Source organism: Cupressus sempervirens, chromosome 10, assembly GCF_028749045.1.
Source record: "Cupressus sempervirens isolate cs-2001-9-10 chromosome 10, ASM2874904v1, whole genome shotgun sequence".
NCBI classification, from domain to species: domain Eukaryota; kingdom Viridiplantae; phylum Streptophyta; class Pinopsida; order Cupressales; family Cupressaceae; genus Cupressus; species Cupressus sempervirens.
In genome coordinates this window covers 333,299,703-333,312,292 of record NC_143127.1, presented here as the reverse complement: position 1 = coordinate 333,312,292, position 12,590 = coordinate 333,299,703, and positions in this window count along the sequence as shown.

Below are 12,590 nucleotides of genomic sequence, written 5' to 3'. Positions count from 1 at the left end.
ATAATGACAGTTAGGCTATGCAAAATGAGGATAGGTGATCAAGAAGACAAGTTGGTTGATGGACAATTTGATAGGGTTTGATAGTGAAAATGATGTTAGGGTTTGAAAAATGCAATATGAGGGGGATATACCACTAGGGTAAGTCAAAAATGACATTTAGAAATATGATTATGCTAATGATAGCTTGGTATACATAAGGTTTTTTGAACTTAGGTGAAATCTTTACAAGGTATTAACCTAAGAGTTTAATGTTATGACAATAGACTTTGGATCTTGATCAAAAAAATGACAAAAAATGACAAGATCAAAATGACAAAGCCAAATCTACCTTGACATAGGTAGTAGTTGGAAAACTGGGCTGAAACTAAGGCAATTCTAAGAGCTATGTTTTCCAGATTTTTTGTTGAAAAATGGGTCAAACTTTACTAGTGCCTCTATAGAGATGGAGAAAAGGCCCAATTGGTGAAGGGATTGAGAAGAAGAGGGATATGGAGATAAAAGGAAGAGATAAACAAAGATAGTGAGAATGAAATATATAACTAAGAGAAGGTAGAGAGGGTGATATAGGGATAGAGATGGATAAAGGGAGAGATGGAGAAGAAATATGGATATAGAGAAGAGGTGTATGTGGAGAAAAAAATGGATAGGTGATGAGATAAGTAAAAGGGGTAGACAGAGATGGAGGGATGCATATAAAAATAAGACACAAGTAAATAGTGTTTGTGTGTGTGTGGGAGAGGGAGACAACAGTGAGGGAGAGACACATTGAAGGAGATAATTTTAAATGAATGCTCAAAATGATGTGTAGGACATCCGAAATGATGGTTAAAGTAGTCAAGATGAGGGTTGGGTATGCAAAGATGCAAGATGGAAGATGCAAAGTGATAATTTTTGAGGTGAAATGCAAAGGATGCAAGCTTAAATGCTAATGATTGCAATGTGAATATGAGGGATACTAAAAAGGTGCTATATGAAGTCTATATGATGCAAGTATAAGGCTCAAACTATGAAGAATGCAAGTGGATGCTATGCAAGAGTGAAATCTATGTTTTGCCAAGCACGTTTAGGAGCACAAGTTGCTATGTTTTCCAAGGTTTGAATGTATTGAACCAAAGTTTGTAATGTTTTGACAATGTTTGATATTTTGACAAGGTTTTGCAAATTTTCAAATTGTAAATTTGAATGTTGGCTTTTATCTTGATTATGTTTTACACACACGCAAGACACATTAAGACAAGAATAGCTGTTGTTAAAAGTGAATAGTGACACCACAACCTAGGCTTTAGGATTGTATCCACTGAATTCCTACTTGAACCAAAGTTCAGCCACGCTTATCTAGAGCAGACAACTTAGGACCTTGGCACCACAGGCTCCCCCTTATAGAGCACACTCACTTCTGGGGGCTACCAAGATCCGCTTCCCAAGGGGCATGACTTTCGAAGGGACTGTTGTCTCTACTAAGGATCGCGAGAATGTAGGATGTCTTCACGGGCATGGGTGACCCCTTGAGCTAGTGGATAGAAAGGATTTTGGCCACTAAAACATGGTTTTTAGTAAAGGCATTCCATTCAGCAAGTGAGTGATAAACTTCCTCAAAAGTTCTCCTAGCCCCGAGAACTGGGGTTTGACGCACCACAAGGATACTAGAGGAGAGCTATCACCGTAATCGAGTTTTATATAGTGGCTGGAATGTTGACCTGGCTTTTGGCCCATTACCGCTTTGAGGTCGTCCCTTGGCATACCCAATATCCAGTATCTTGGTCCAAGGCAGGCCTCCTATAGAAGTTACATGGATTTCTCTTACACCCAAGATCCACGAATGGCGAGGGGAGAGGATACGTCCAATGCAACTCCTAGGGATTTAAATGTTGTAAATATGATAGGCAGAAAATAAAAAGTTCATTTTAAGCAGCAAACGAAGTGTTATTTAATCTAATAAATCCACACACATGGTTTTGACAAACAAACAATGGTCTTCGACAATGTCCTACAAAGCAAACATTAGTAGTTTGTTATGATCACGTCTTCATCCCACAATTGCCACATATTGCAAGAAGACCATTAGTAACACAAAATCATCTAATCTATGTTCTAGAAGGAAATGAAAACCTTAGATTATTTCTTTATAGAAATTGAGAATTCATAAAGAGTTATGACACATTTATTTTTATCGAATGAATTTGATTTGAAAATAAAATTAAATATTTTTTATTAATTCAAGTTATAAATTAAAAAATTCAATTAAATGTGAACGAAGATAAGAAATATTGATGAAAGCGTGAACGGAGATAGGAAGAATATTAATTTGCAAATATTGAGAAATCTCTCACCTGCCTTCGATTTATTTGTGGACAAAATTTGTGGCAAAGACAGGCCTGCAATGCACTATCAGGTTGATACTAAATACGGAGATTGATGACACAAAATGACGTCTATAATGAAAATTTGCAATCAATGATTGAAACGTGAGATATGGTGGTTTTTGTTTCACGGATAGAATGATGTTTCATGCATGTAGGCGCAGGGCCCATTTTTGATAATTTTTTGGCTTTTTCGATTGTTCGCACGAACACAAAATTTTTAGCTATGTTCGCGCGAACATAGCTAGATATTTTTACGGCTACCATGAAAGTGCAACGAACATGTTCGCTTGAACATGTGTTCGTGCGAACATGCATAATATGTTCGCTCGAACACAGTGTTCGAGCGAACGCTCAAAATTAGGAAAATTTGAACTCATTTTACATAATTTTTTTAATTTTTTGCTCTTTTGACTCCCATAATTGCAGGAGAATGATCTCCTACTGTAAAATAAAAAATGTCAAAATGTGCTGCTCGGAGCAAGCTTTCCAATGACTATAATTTTAATACATATTTTAGTCATTAAGACTTTCAAATATGAGTTTAACTCATTATAGATTCATTACAGGTTCATTACCGATTGAACATCAACCGACTTCGACACTTCGAGAAAATTAGTAAATTAGGTCAATTTTTTTTTGAAAAATATGTAGGCACTAGCTTATTGAGATACCTTACTATTCAAAAAAAAAAATTAGGTTTATGATAAATTGACTTCAAATTATCTGTGTCAAACGGAACGTATGTCTAAATTACAATTTGTTTCACTTCAAAACTTTATAAACTATACAATATTCAACAAAAATAAATCAAACCAAATGCAGACACTGGATATTGATGTTACAAATCCAACGCCAAAAGAATTACTTCATTATCATTTCTATAAAAAAAGTTATGTGTGTCAAACAGACTGTCACTCTTTAAAATATTGAATTTTATTATGTACCACTTTTCAGAGGAGATAAAAAAAAATTGACATAAGTATTTTTTTTTTAAGATTAAAAAATATAGTTACAAAGTAGGAACAAAGTATTCAAAATCGCTAGTTTATGTCATCTTGAAATTATTTATAGTTTTAGAGATATAGTCACTTGAACGTGACGTTTGTTGCAAAAATATTGATTTCAGTGTCAAAATTGGTCAAAAAGTGGAACCCATTATTGTGGGATCACTGAGGAAGAAATTCACTTATCTATCATTCATAGGCCAGCAAAGATACAGTCATGCGAGTTACAGATTTCCACAAAACAATGGCACAGACAAAGAATTCTTGCACTTTAATACCAATGGCTGAAGGAGATAAATAAAGAATCAGACAGTTCAAAGGCACAGGGGAATTTACACTAGAATTGCAGAGCAAAACCAGAGGAAAAATTAGAGAGAAAAAAAGTCCCTTTACAAAAACTACAAAATCTTCCTTTATAGTTCAGTCATAACTGAGATCTTTTGCTGTTGAAGTGACCCTGCAGCTACTTACCATTAAGTCCTGCGGAGGTAAATCATGGGAATTTGAGGAAAATCCAATTTTTGTTGCAACAGGTGCTCTAAGAGGACTGAAAATGGTGCCATAACTGCGCTCTGACCCAGTAGATGGATCAACTAAGATGGTGGAGTGTCTCTCTATATTTTGCATTCATTTTTGGTGGTCTTAGATCGATCATGAAGATCAGATCACACAACGAAATAGATCACCTTTGTTTTTTGGTTCATGAATTAGCGCGAGGGTTAGAGAGTCAACCTATTTTCATAAGCCAACTGGGCCATGCGGGCCAATTGCTCCTTTTTGTTCTGCCACCTGGGAGGTCCTCTGTGGTTGACCTCCTTTTATTGAACTAACCGCACCACCCTTCAAACTGTTGTCGTTAACTGTAGCGATCACACTAACTGCCAGCCATCAACCGCCAACCTTAGCTGAGCCAGCGAGACATGTGTCATCAAGGTGTTGTGTTGCCATGACATCCGTCATACAACTTTGAAAGGCGAGATAGCACTGACCATCGATCTACCTTAAATCTGATGATCGTGGAGACTCGTCGTACCACTATACTGTTCTTACCCTAGGCCCATCATATCTGGTGCCACCTCAGCAACCGCACTACACCCAAATGACACTTGGCAATATCTGACCGATGTACCCTATTGCAACTTGGCCCCACTGATCCACGTGGTGAAAGGGCGCCATGTCACTATGCTAAAGATCGTGTAACTTCACCATGGCGACATGGCACCTTCCGTCGATTTTCCTTGATCCGACGGCAAGCAAGATATACTGCTCCTTAGTGCATCGATCAATAGAAATCGGCCACGTATCGCTATCTATATTTCTTGCGCCTTCGATCCTAGACCCACGAGGACACGTGTCCTCCAAGCACCATGCCACTAACATGAAACTCATATGGTTTAACCATAGCGCGATGGCGCCTGCCGTTGATCTTTGCAGATCCGACGGTGGAGATCTTAACCCTTTCTTACACTAGCAACATTGAAGATTTGGTCCCATGCGCTGACTGTAGTCTGACCTGGCATGCATGGCTATTCCCAATTGGACTAATGAAGCACCACCTTGGTCTGACAAGGCACCAACCTAGAGGGTCCATACTACTTTGACCCTACTAAGGGACATGTGGTGCCCAGGCGCTATGTCATTGTTGTAAATCTCGTGCAGCTTTTCCATAGTGCGATGACACCCATAGTAGATCAATTTCAATCTGACGATCAGAACCACCTCGTACTCTGCACATCCTTCCCTCTAAAAATTGCTGGGCCCGTGAACCACATATGCCCTGACTCATACACCTAACACCTCGTTATTGGCCTTTGAAGCATCAACCTGGCAGATTTTGGTATTGTTTAATCCTGACCACGCGACATGTCAACTAGGCGCTATGTCGCTAATGGAAAAACTCATGATTTTTTTGTTGGCGCCATGGAGCCTTGCCACTTTTTGAAACTTTCCAGCCCTTGAAACTGACTGCCCACCGTAAAACTTCCCGGTGACGCAACCTGCCCACCGTGAAACCTTTTCCATTGGGCACTATGTCGCTATGAAGATTTTTCGGCCAACACACGATAGCGACATAGTGCCCACGATACTGTGAAAATTTTTTGACCCGCCAAACTTGTTGCCTAGCCCGTTGGACCCACCAAACACGTGTCATTATGGCGCCATGTCGCGAACGTAAATCTTGTGTAGCTTTCGATGGCGAGATAGCGCCAACCGTAGATCTTCATCAGATTTGATGATTACGAACTTGTGGGCCGCAAAAATATATCATAAGGCTTGGCATTAAAATAGTATTATCCTTGGGAATTAGCCGTTGGATGAGCCGAACGTTTGAAATTTGAATCTTTGGTAGGTGAACAAATGATAACATTTCTGGCAACTCATAGGGGACACAAGCCTGCTATGTGTATGACTAGTGGCCTCATGTATCCATTGGGCTATGGAGTGAAAAAATGGGTCTGTGCATTCTGTGAAACCCTAACCCATCTTGTGAGATATTAAAACATGAAAACCCTAGCTCTGCAACTGCAACTGGAACCAAGACAAAACTTCCTCTACAACCTAAGACACCTCAAAATTTGCTACCTCACAGGAAGAGGGCTGTGCTCGCACATTTCTTAAAAAGCAGGAAACAATAGAAAGGAAACTAAACTACTTATGTACATGGATTCATAAATTTTTCAAAAATAGAGCTTCAGATAGATCCCATTGACTGGAATGGGCAAAATTTCACCATTTGGCCTGCTCAATTGAAATGCATTAGTCTGCTTGCAACTAGCAACCAGATAGGGGCCACTCCATAGTGCATCAAATTTGGAATGTCTTCCTAGTTTTGCCCTATCTGCATCCCACTTTGGAACTAAATCTCCTTCTCTAAAGGTTTTGGCCCTAGCCTTCTTATCAAAATTCCTCTTCATCTGCTGCTAATGTGTCTCTAGGGTTTGCATCGCTTTATTTCTCTTTTCTTCTAGTTCAATCAGCTCTGCCATTCTTACTGACATGGAATTATCTTCAATCAATTCCAACTGATGAGCCAACTCCAAGGATGGGAATTCCAATGAAATTGGGAGTCTGGCCTCCCTACCATATACCAGCACAAAAGGTGAATTCCCAATAGATCTCTTGGGTGTTATCCTATCAGCCCATAGAGCAGTCCTTAATTTCTTATGCCAGACCCTCTGATTGTCTTCTATTTTCCTCTTCATGATTCTGATCAGATTCTTATTGGAAGACTCAGCCAAACCATTACCCTGGGGATAGTAATTTGATGATGTTCTTAGGTAGATATTGTGATTCATTTCCCATGCACAAATTTGGGTTCCAACAAAAGACTTAGCATTGTCCGAGATGATAGTAGAAGGAGCACCAAACCTAGATACAATCCCATCAAGGAATTCAACAACTGATGGTTCTATAGCATCCTTCAAGGCAACTGCCTCCGTCCATCAAGTGAAATAATTAGTAGCAGCCAAAATCCATTTATGACCTGCACTAGAAAGAGGATTAATGGGGCCTATAAAATCCAATCCCCACTGGGCAAAGGGCTGATCCACCTGAATAGGATGAAGGGGGGGAGCTGCAAGCCTCTGTTTGCCTGAAAAGAAAACACACTTCTCACATTTTCTCACATATCCATAACAATCATGAAATAGAGATGGCCAATAATAACCAGCCCTCGTGATCTTCATGGAAATTGTTCTTGCAGAGAAATGGCCACCATCAGGGCCATCATGAAGTTCCTTAATCATCCTTTTAGCCTGATCCTCTTCAATGCATCTCAACAGGGTCCCATTAAAATCCCTCCTGAATAGGATACCATCAATTACAACATAGGGAATGGATTGCAATATATATTGTCTTCTTTTAGCTCTATCCAATCCTTGAGGGTATCCATCCCCTAATAAGAATCTCTTCATATCATTTATCCAGCTCCTTGGACCATTAACATTTCCTTCCTCCTGCTGCTCTGTTACTACCATAGCAGTCTCTTCATCAGAATCCTAACCTGATAACATTTCTTTGCATAATCCTCTCCCTCTTACCACCTTGGTAATTTGAATATAAACATCATATTCCATTACCCTAGTTATCCATCCAGCTCTCTTTTCACTGATATCCTTGCTTAATAGGAAATCCTTTACACTGGCATGGGGCACCGACAAATGGAACCTACTGTGGGATAAGAGGTGTTTGAATTTCTTCAAGGCTCTGATGACTTCAAGGGCCTACTTCTCAATGAAGCTTTACTTATCTTCATATTCCTTAAGCCCTTCACTAAAGAAGGCTATGGGCTACTCCTCATCCTTGTCATTTGTTTGAGTCAAGACAACAAAGATACGTGACTCACCACCTAGAGTGTAGAGGATTAAATCTTTCTCAAAATTTGAATTCATGAGAGTAGGGGCTGACACTATGGCTACCTTGATTTCTTCAAAACTCTCCTTCCCTTCCTTGTTCCATGAGAAGACCATACCTTTCTTAAGCATAGTTGTAAGAGGTTTCACCATGGTAGCAAGATTAGGAATAAACCTTCTTACAAAATTTATTCTACCAAGGAAACTTTGCAACCCTTTCTTGTGTTTAGGAAGAGGAAGGGCAAGTATTGCCTTTTTTCTTTCTAGATCAATGGTTAGCCCATCCTTAGATACAATGTGTCCTAATAATTTTCCTTGGTTTGTAGCAAAGATACACTTGGCTGGGTTAAGGGAAACCCCAAACTCTCTACATCTTAGAAATACCTATCTTAGATGATCAAAATGATCTTCTACATTTTTTGAATATATAGTTACATCATCAAGGTATACTAAGACAAATTTGTCAATTAATTTTTTAAAGGCCATCTCCATTGCCTTTTGAAATGTGGCACCTGCATTTGTTAGTCCAAATGGCATCTTGCAATAAGCATAGGTGCCCCATTTAGTAGTAAATGTTGTCTTATATCTGTTAGATTCTTTAACCAACACTTGGTTATAATCAGAAAACCCATCAAGAAAAGAGAATCTCCTCAACCCACTGACTCTGGATAGAATTTGCTCCATGGAAGGGAGAGGATGGTGATCTTTAATAGAAGCCCGATTAAGATTAAGGTCTCTAAAGTCTACACACAGTTTGATTTCTCCATTTTTCTTCCTTACAGGGACAAGGTTAGCTACCCATGATGAGTGTTTGATAGGAAATATTATATTAGCCTCAATCAACTTGGATAGCTCTTTCCTCATTAGAGGTTCAATCTTAGGATTCACTGGCCTCTATTTTTTTCTTACTGGTTTGGCCCTATCAATTAAATCTATGGTATGCTGAAAAAAACTAGGTTCAAACCCTTTTAAGTCATCATATGTCCAAGAAAATACATCATTAAATTCTTGACATAAATGAATGAAGTTTTCTTGCTCAATTTCAGAACATACCTTCCCCATATTTAGAGATTTTCCATCAGCAATTGTAACTGGGGCATGATCATCCTTTTTTGTAGCTAGATTTATTCCTTTGCCTCTTGTTTGATCATCAGGATTAAACACACTCTCCAAGGTAATGAGACCCTTGGGAAACTTGTTAGAACTAAGGTGAATGATTTGATCACCATACTAATCTTGCAGTCTTGACTGGTTTCTATCTGAGAATTCTGCCTCATTTTGCAAGAAACTCACAATTTTCTCATCAGAATCAAACACCTGCCAATGAGTGTTGTTGTCAGGGATGGTAGGCCTCACTACCACCTTTATTTGTTGCTTCTTCTTCTCCTCAAGATTCCCTAGTACATCATAAGATGCACCTATTGATGCAAGTCTATCAACATGTTTATTTTCTTTCCTAGGAATGCTCTGAATATTAAATGCATTGAAACCCTCAAGCAAATCCTAGACTCTGTGTTTGTAAGACTTGAGCAGGCCATTTTTGGTGATATTTTGATTTCTCACTTGGTTAACTACCAACTCACTATCCCCATATACTCTCAAGGCTTGAATTTCTCTCTTTTGGGCAAGTAAGAGACCTTGAATCAAAGATTCATACTTGGCCATATTATTGGTGCAACTGAATTGGAGCCTAAAGGAGAAGTAGTATCTTATTTGTGCAGGAGAGATCAACATAACACCAGCCCCTGATCCATTTCTATTCCTTGATCCATCAAAGTACATACTCCATATTCCATTTATATCATCATTAGTCCCAATTAAATAAGGAACTTGAGCATCTTTCTCTATAATGCAATATGTACTAAGACCTGTCTCAAGAGTTTCTGACATAGGTTCAAACTGATCTACATTTGCCCACTCATCCAAGAAGAAATCAGGAATCTATGCTATGGAAGTGACAGGCTCATTTACTATGTCATTTTCATCCATCTCTAGAATAGGGAAATTCATGTTGATGGGATTGGGGTTGTAAGATTTAGTGTGATGAAGGGCTTGAGGTTCTGCTCTAATTGAGGCATTGGCTCCATATCTTGTCTTAAATGACATATATGACCAATCAGCAGATATGAATCCACCAATTTGAGTAGTGAAGTCTCTTGAAAGACAGATAGCAAAATAGGGCTTGACTTCAACAACAGATATGTCTTGGATCACAGTGCAACCAGGGCATGCATGTAGGGATATCTCCATATTCCTAAGGATACCTACAATTTTTATAGTACTACCGTCTAATTGTAACACATCCCTAACAATGGGCTAATATTTCATTCCTAAAGCATTAGCAACACACCTAGGCATTACTGAGCTACTAGCCCCTGAATCTATCATGCAATTGTGGACTAATTTGCCCCCTATAATCAGAGAAACATAGAATGGAGGAGGTCTAACCTTTTTATTTTTCTCCACATCCCCTGCTAGTTGTACTAGACTTGTGGCACTCTCTATGGTAGATGGTTGATCCTTGGGTTCAATCTTCTCTAATTCTTGCTATAGCATCCTCTTTTGCATTGGTATAGTAGCAACAACATCCCACATAGAAATATTCACATTGGTCTTCTTCATTTGCTCTACCACACTGAAAGGTGTATTAGGGACTTTGGTAGAAACTTTGGGAGTTGCACTTATAAGAGGTTGAGATGGGGCAACATAAGGATCACTTGCATCTTTCTTTCTAGAATCTTGCTTTTGCTGCTATGAATTACTTGTTTGTTCATTTGCTGCTTGTATATGAGGTGTAGCACCTAAAGTTGAGGCCTGCTTAGGAGAAGGAGGGGCAGCATGTTCTATAGCTCTCTTCTTACTTCTTGTGTTATGAGCAACAGAATCCTAGTTTACATTACAAGACTCCCCAATCTGATGATTCATGAAAGAGAAATCATCACGTCCTTGAATATATGAGGCCTCCTTGGGATGATTCTCCTTGTATGACTACTTTGCTGCAGGTTCTTGGTCAGTCAGGGCCAAATAAGATTCTGCCTTCTGGCACATGCAATAGGTACAAGAATAGTTGCAGGAAGGATAGAAATCTTGATCTTGGGCCAAGCTATTCTGAGGGACTATAGCTCTATTCTGATTTGAGCTTGAAGCAGAAGCATGACTATTTTGCCTACCTTAATTAAAAGAGCTATTCCACTGGTTAGGAGGCCTACCACCATTTGGAGCTTGATATTGCAATTGGGGAGGCTTGCCAAAAACTATTGTCACTTAGGTTTGCACCCTTGTCCAAGGCCTATGCGCGAGGACAACCTAGTGAAACATGGAAATAACCTCCAAGCTGTGGGACTTGAACTATGAGGTTGAGTCTCCAGAGAAGGCCAGATTCCCCTTACTATCAGGGCACACCTATCCGCTCTTGGAGAGGAAAAGGGAGAAGGAGAGCACGAAAGCAAATCTACCTAGTCTAATCTAAGTAGGTGATGCACCAAAATAGAGTGTTCAGACCAATCCTCTGCCCATACATGCACTACTAAACCAGAATGAAACTAAGGATATTACACATCCAGACTTGCTTTAATCAAATAACCAAATACAGATCAGAAAACCAAGATGAATGACACAAGGAAAAAATTCACTTATATATCATTCATAGGCCAGCAAAGATACAGTCATGCGAGTTAAAGATTTCCACAAAACAATGGCACAGGCAAAGAATTCTTGCACTTTAATACCAATGGCTGAAGGAGATAAATGAAGAATCAGACAGTTCATAGGCATAGGGGAATTCACACTAGAATTGCAGAGCAAAACTAGAGGAAAAATCAGAGAGAAAAAAAAGTCCCTTTACAAAATCTACCTTTATAGTTTAGGTATAACTGAGATCTTTTGCTCTTGAAGTGACCCTAAAACTACCTGCCATTAAGTCCTACAAAGGACAATCATGGGAATCTGAGGAAAATCTGATTTTTGTTGCAACAGGTGCTCTGAGAGGACTGAAAACGGTGCCATAACTGTGCTCTGACCTGGTAGATGGATCAACTGAGATGGTGGAGTGTCTCTCTATATTTCACATTCATTTTTGGTGGTCTTGGATCGATCATGAAGATTAGATCACACAACAAAAAAGATCACCTTCATTTTTTGGTTCATGAATCAGTGGGGGGGTCAGAGAGTCAACCTATTTTCACAAGCCAACTGGGCCACGTGGGCCAATCGCTTCTTTTCGTTCTGCCACCTGGGAGGTCCTCTATGGTTGAACTCCTTTTATTGAACTAATCATGCCACCCTTCAAACAGTTGTCGTTAACTATAGCGATCATACTAACTGCCAGCCGTCAACTACCAACCTTAGTTGAGCCAGTGAGACAGATGTCATCAAGGCGCTATGTTGCCACGACATCCGTCGTGCAACTTCAAAAGTTGAGATAGCACTGACCATCGATCTACCTTAAATCTGATGATCATGGAGACTTGTCTACCACTATACTATTCTTACCCCGGGCCCATCATATCTAGCGCCACCTCAACAACTACACTATGCCCAAACAACACTTGGCAATATCTGACCGACGTACCCTATTGCAACTTGGCTCCACTGATCCACATGGTGAAAGGGTGCCATGTCGCTATGGTAAAGATCATGCAACTTCACCATGGCGACATGGCGCCTTCCGTCAATTTTCCTTGATTCGACGGCAAGCAAGATATACTGCTCCTTAGTGCATTGATTAATAGAAACTGGCCACATATCGCTGTCTGTATTTCTTGTGCCTCTGACCCTGGACCCATGAGGACACATGTCCTCCAAGCTCCATGTCGCTAACATAAAACTTGTGCAGCTTATCCATAGCGTGATGGCGCCTACCGTTGATCTTT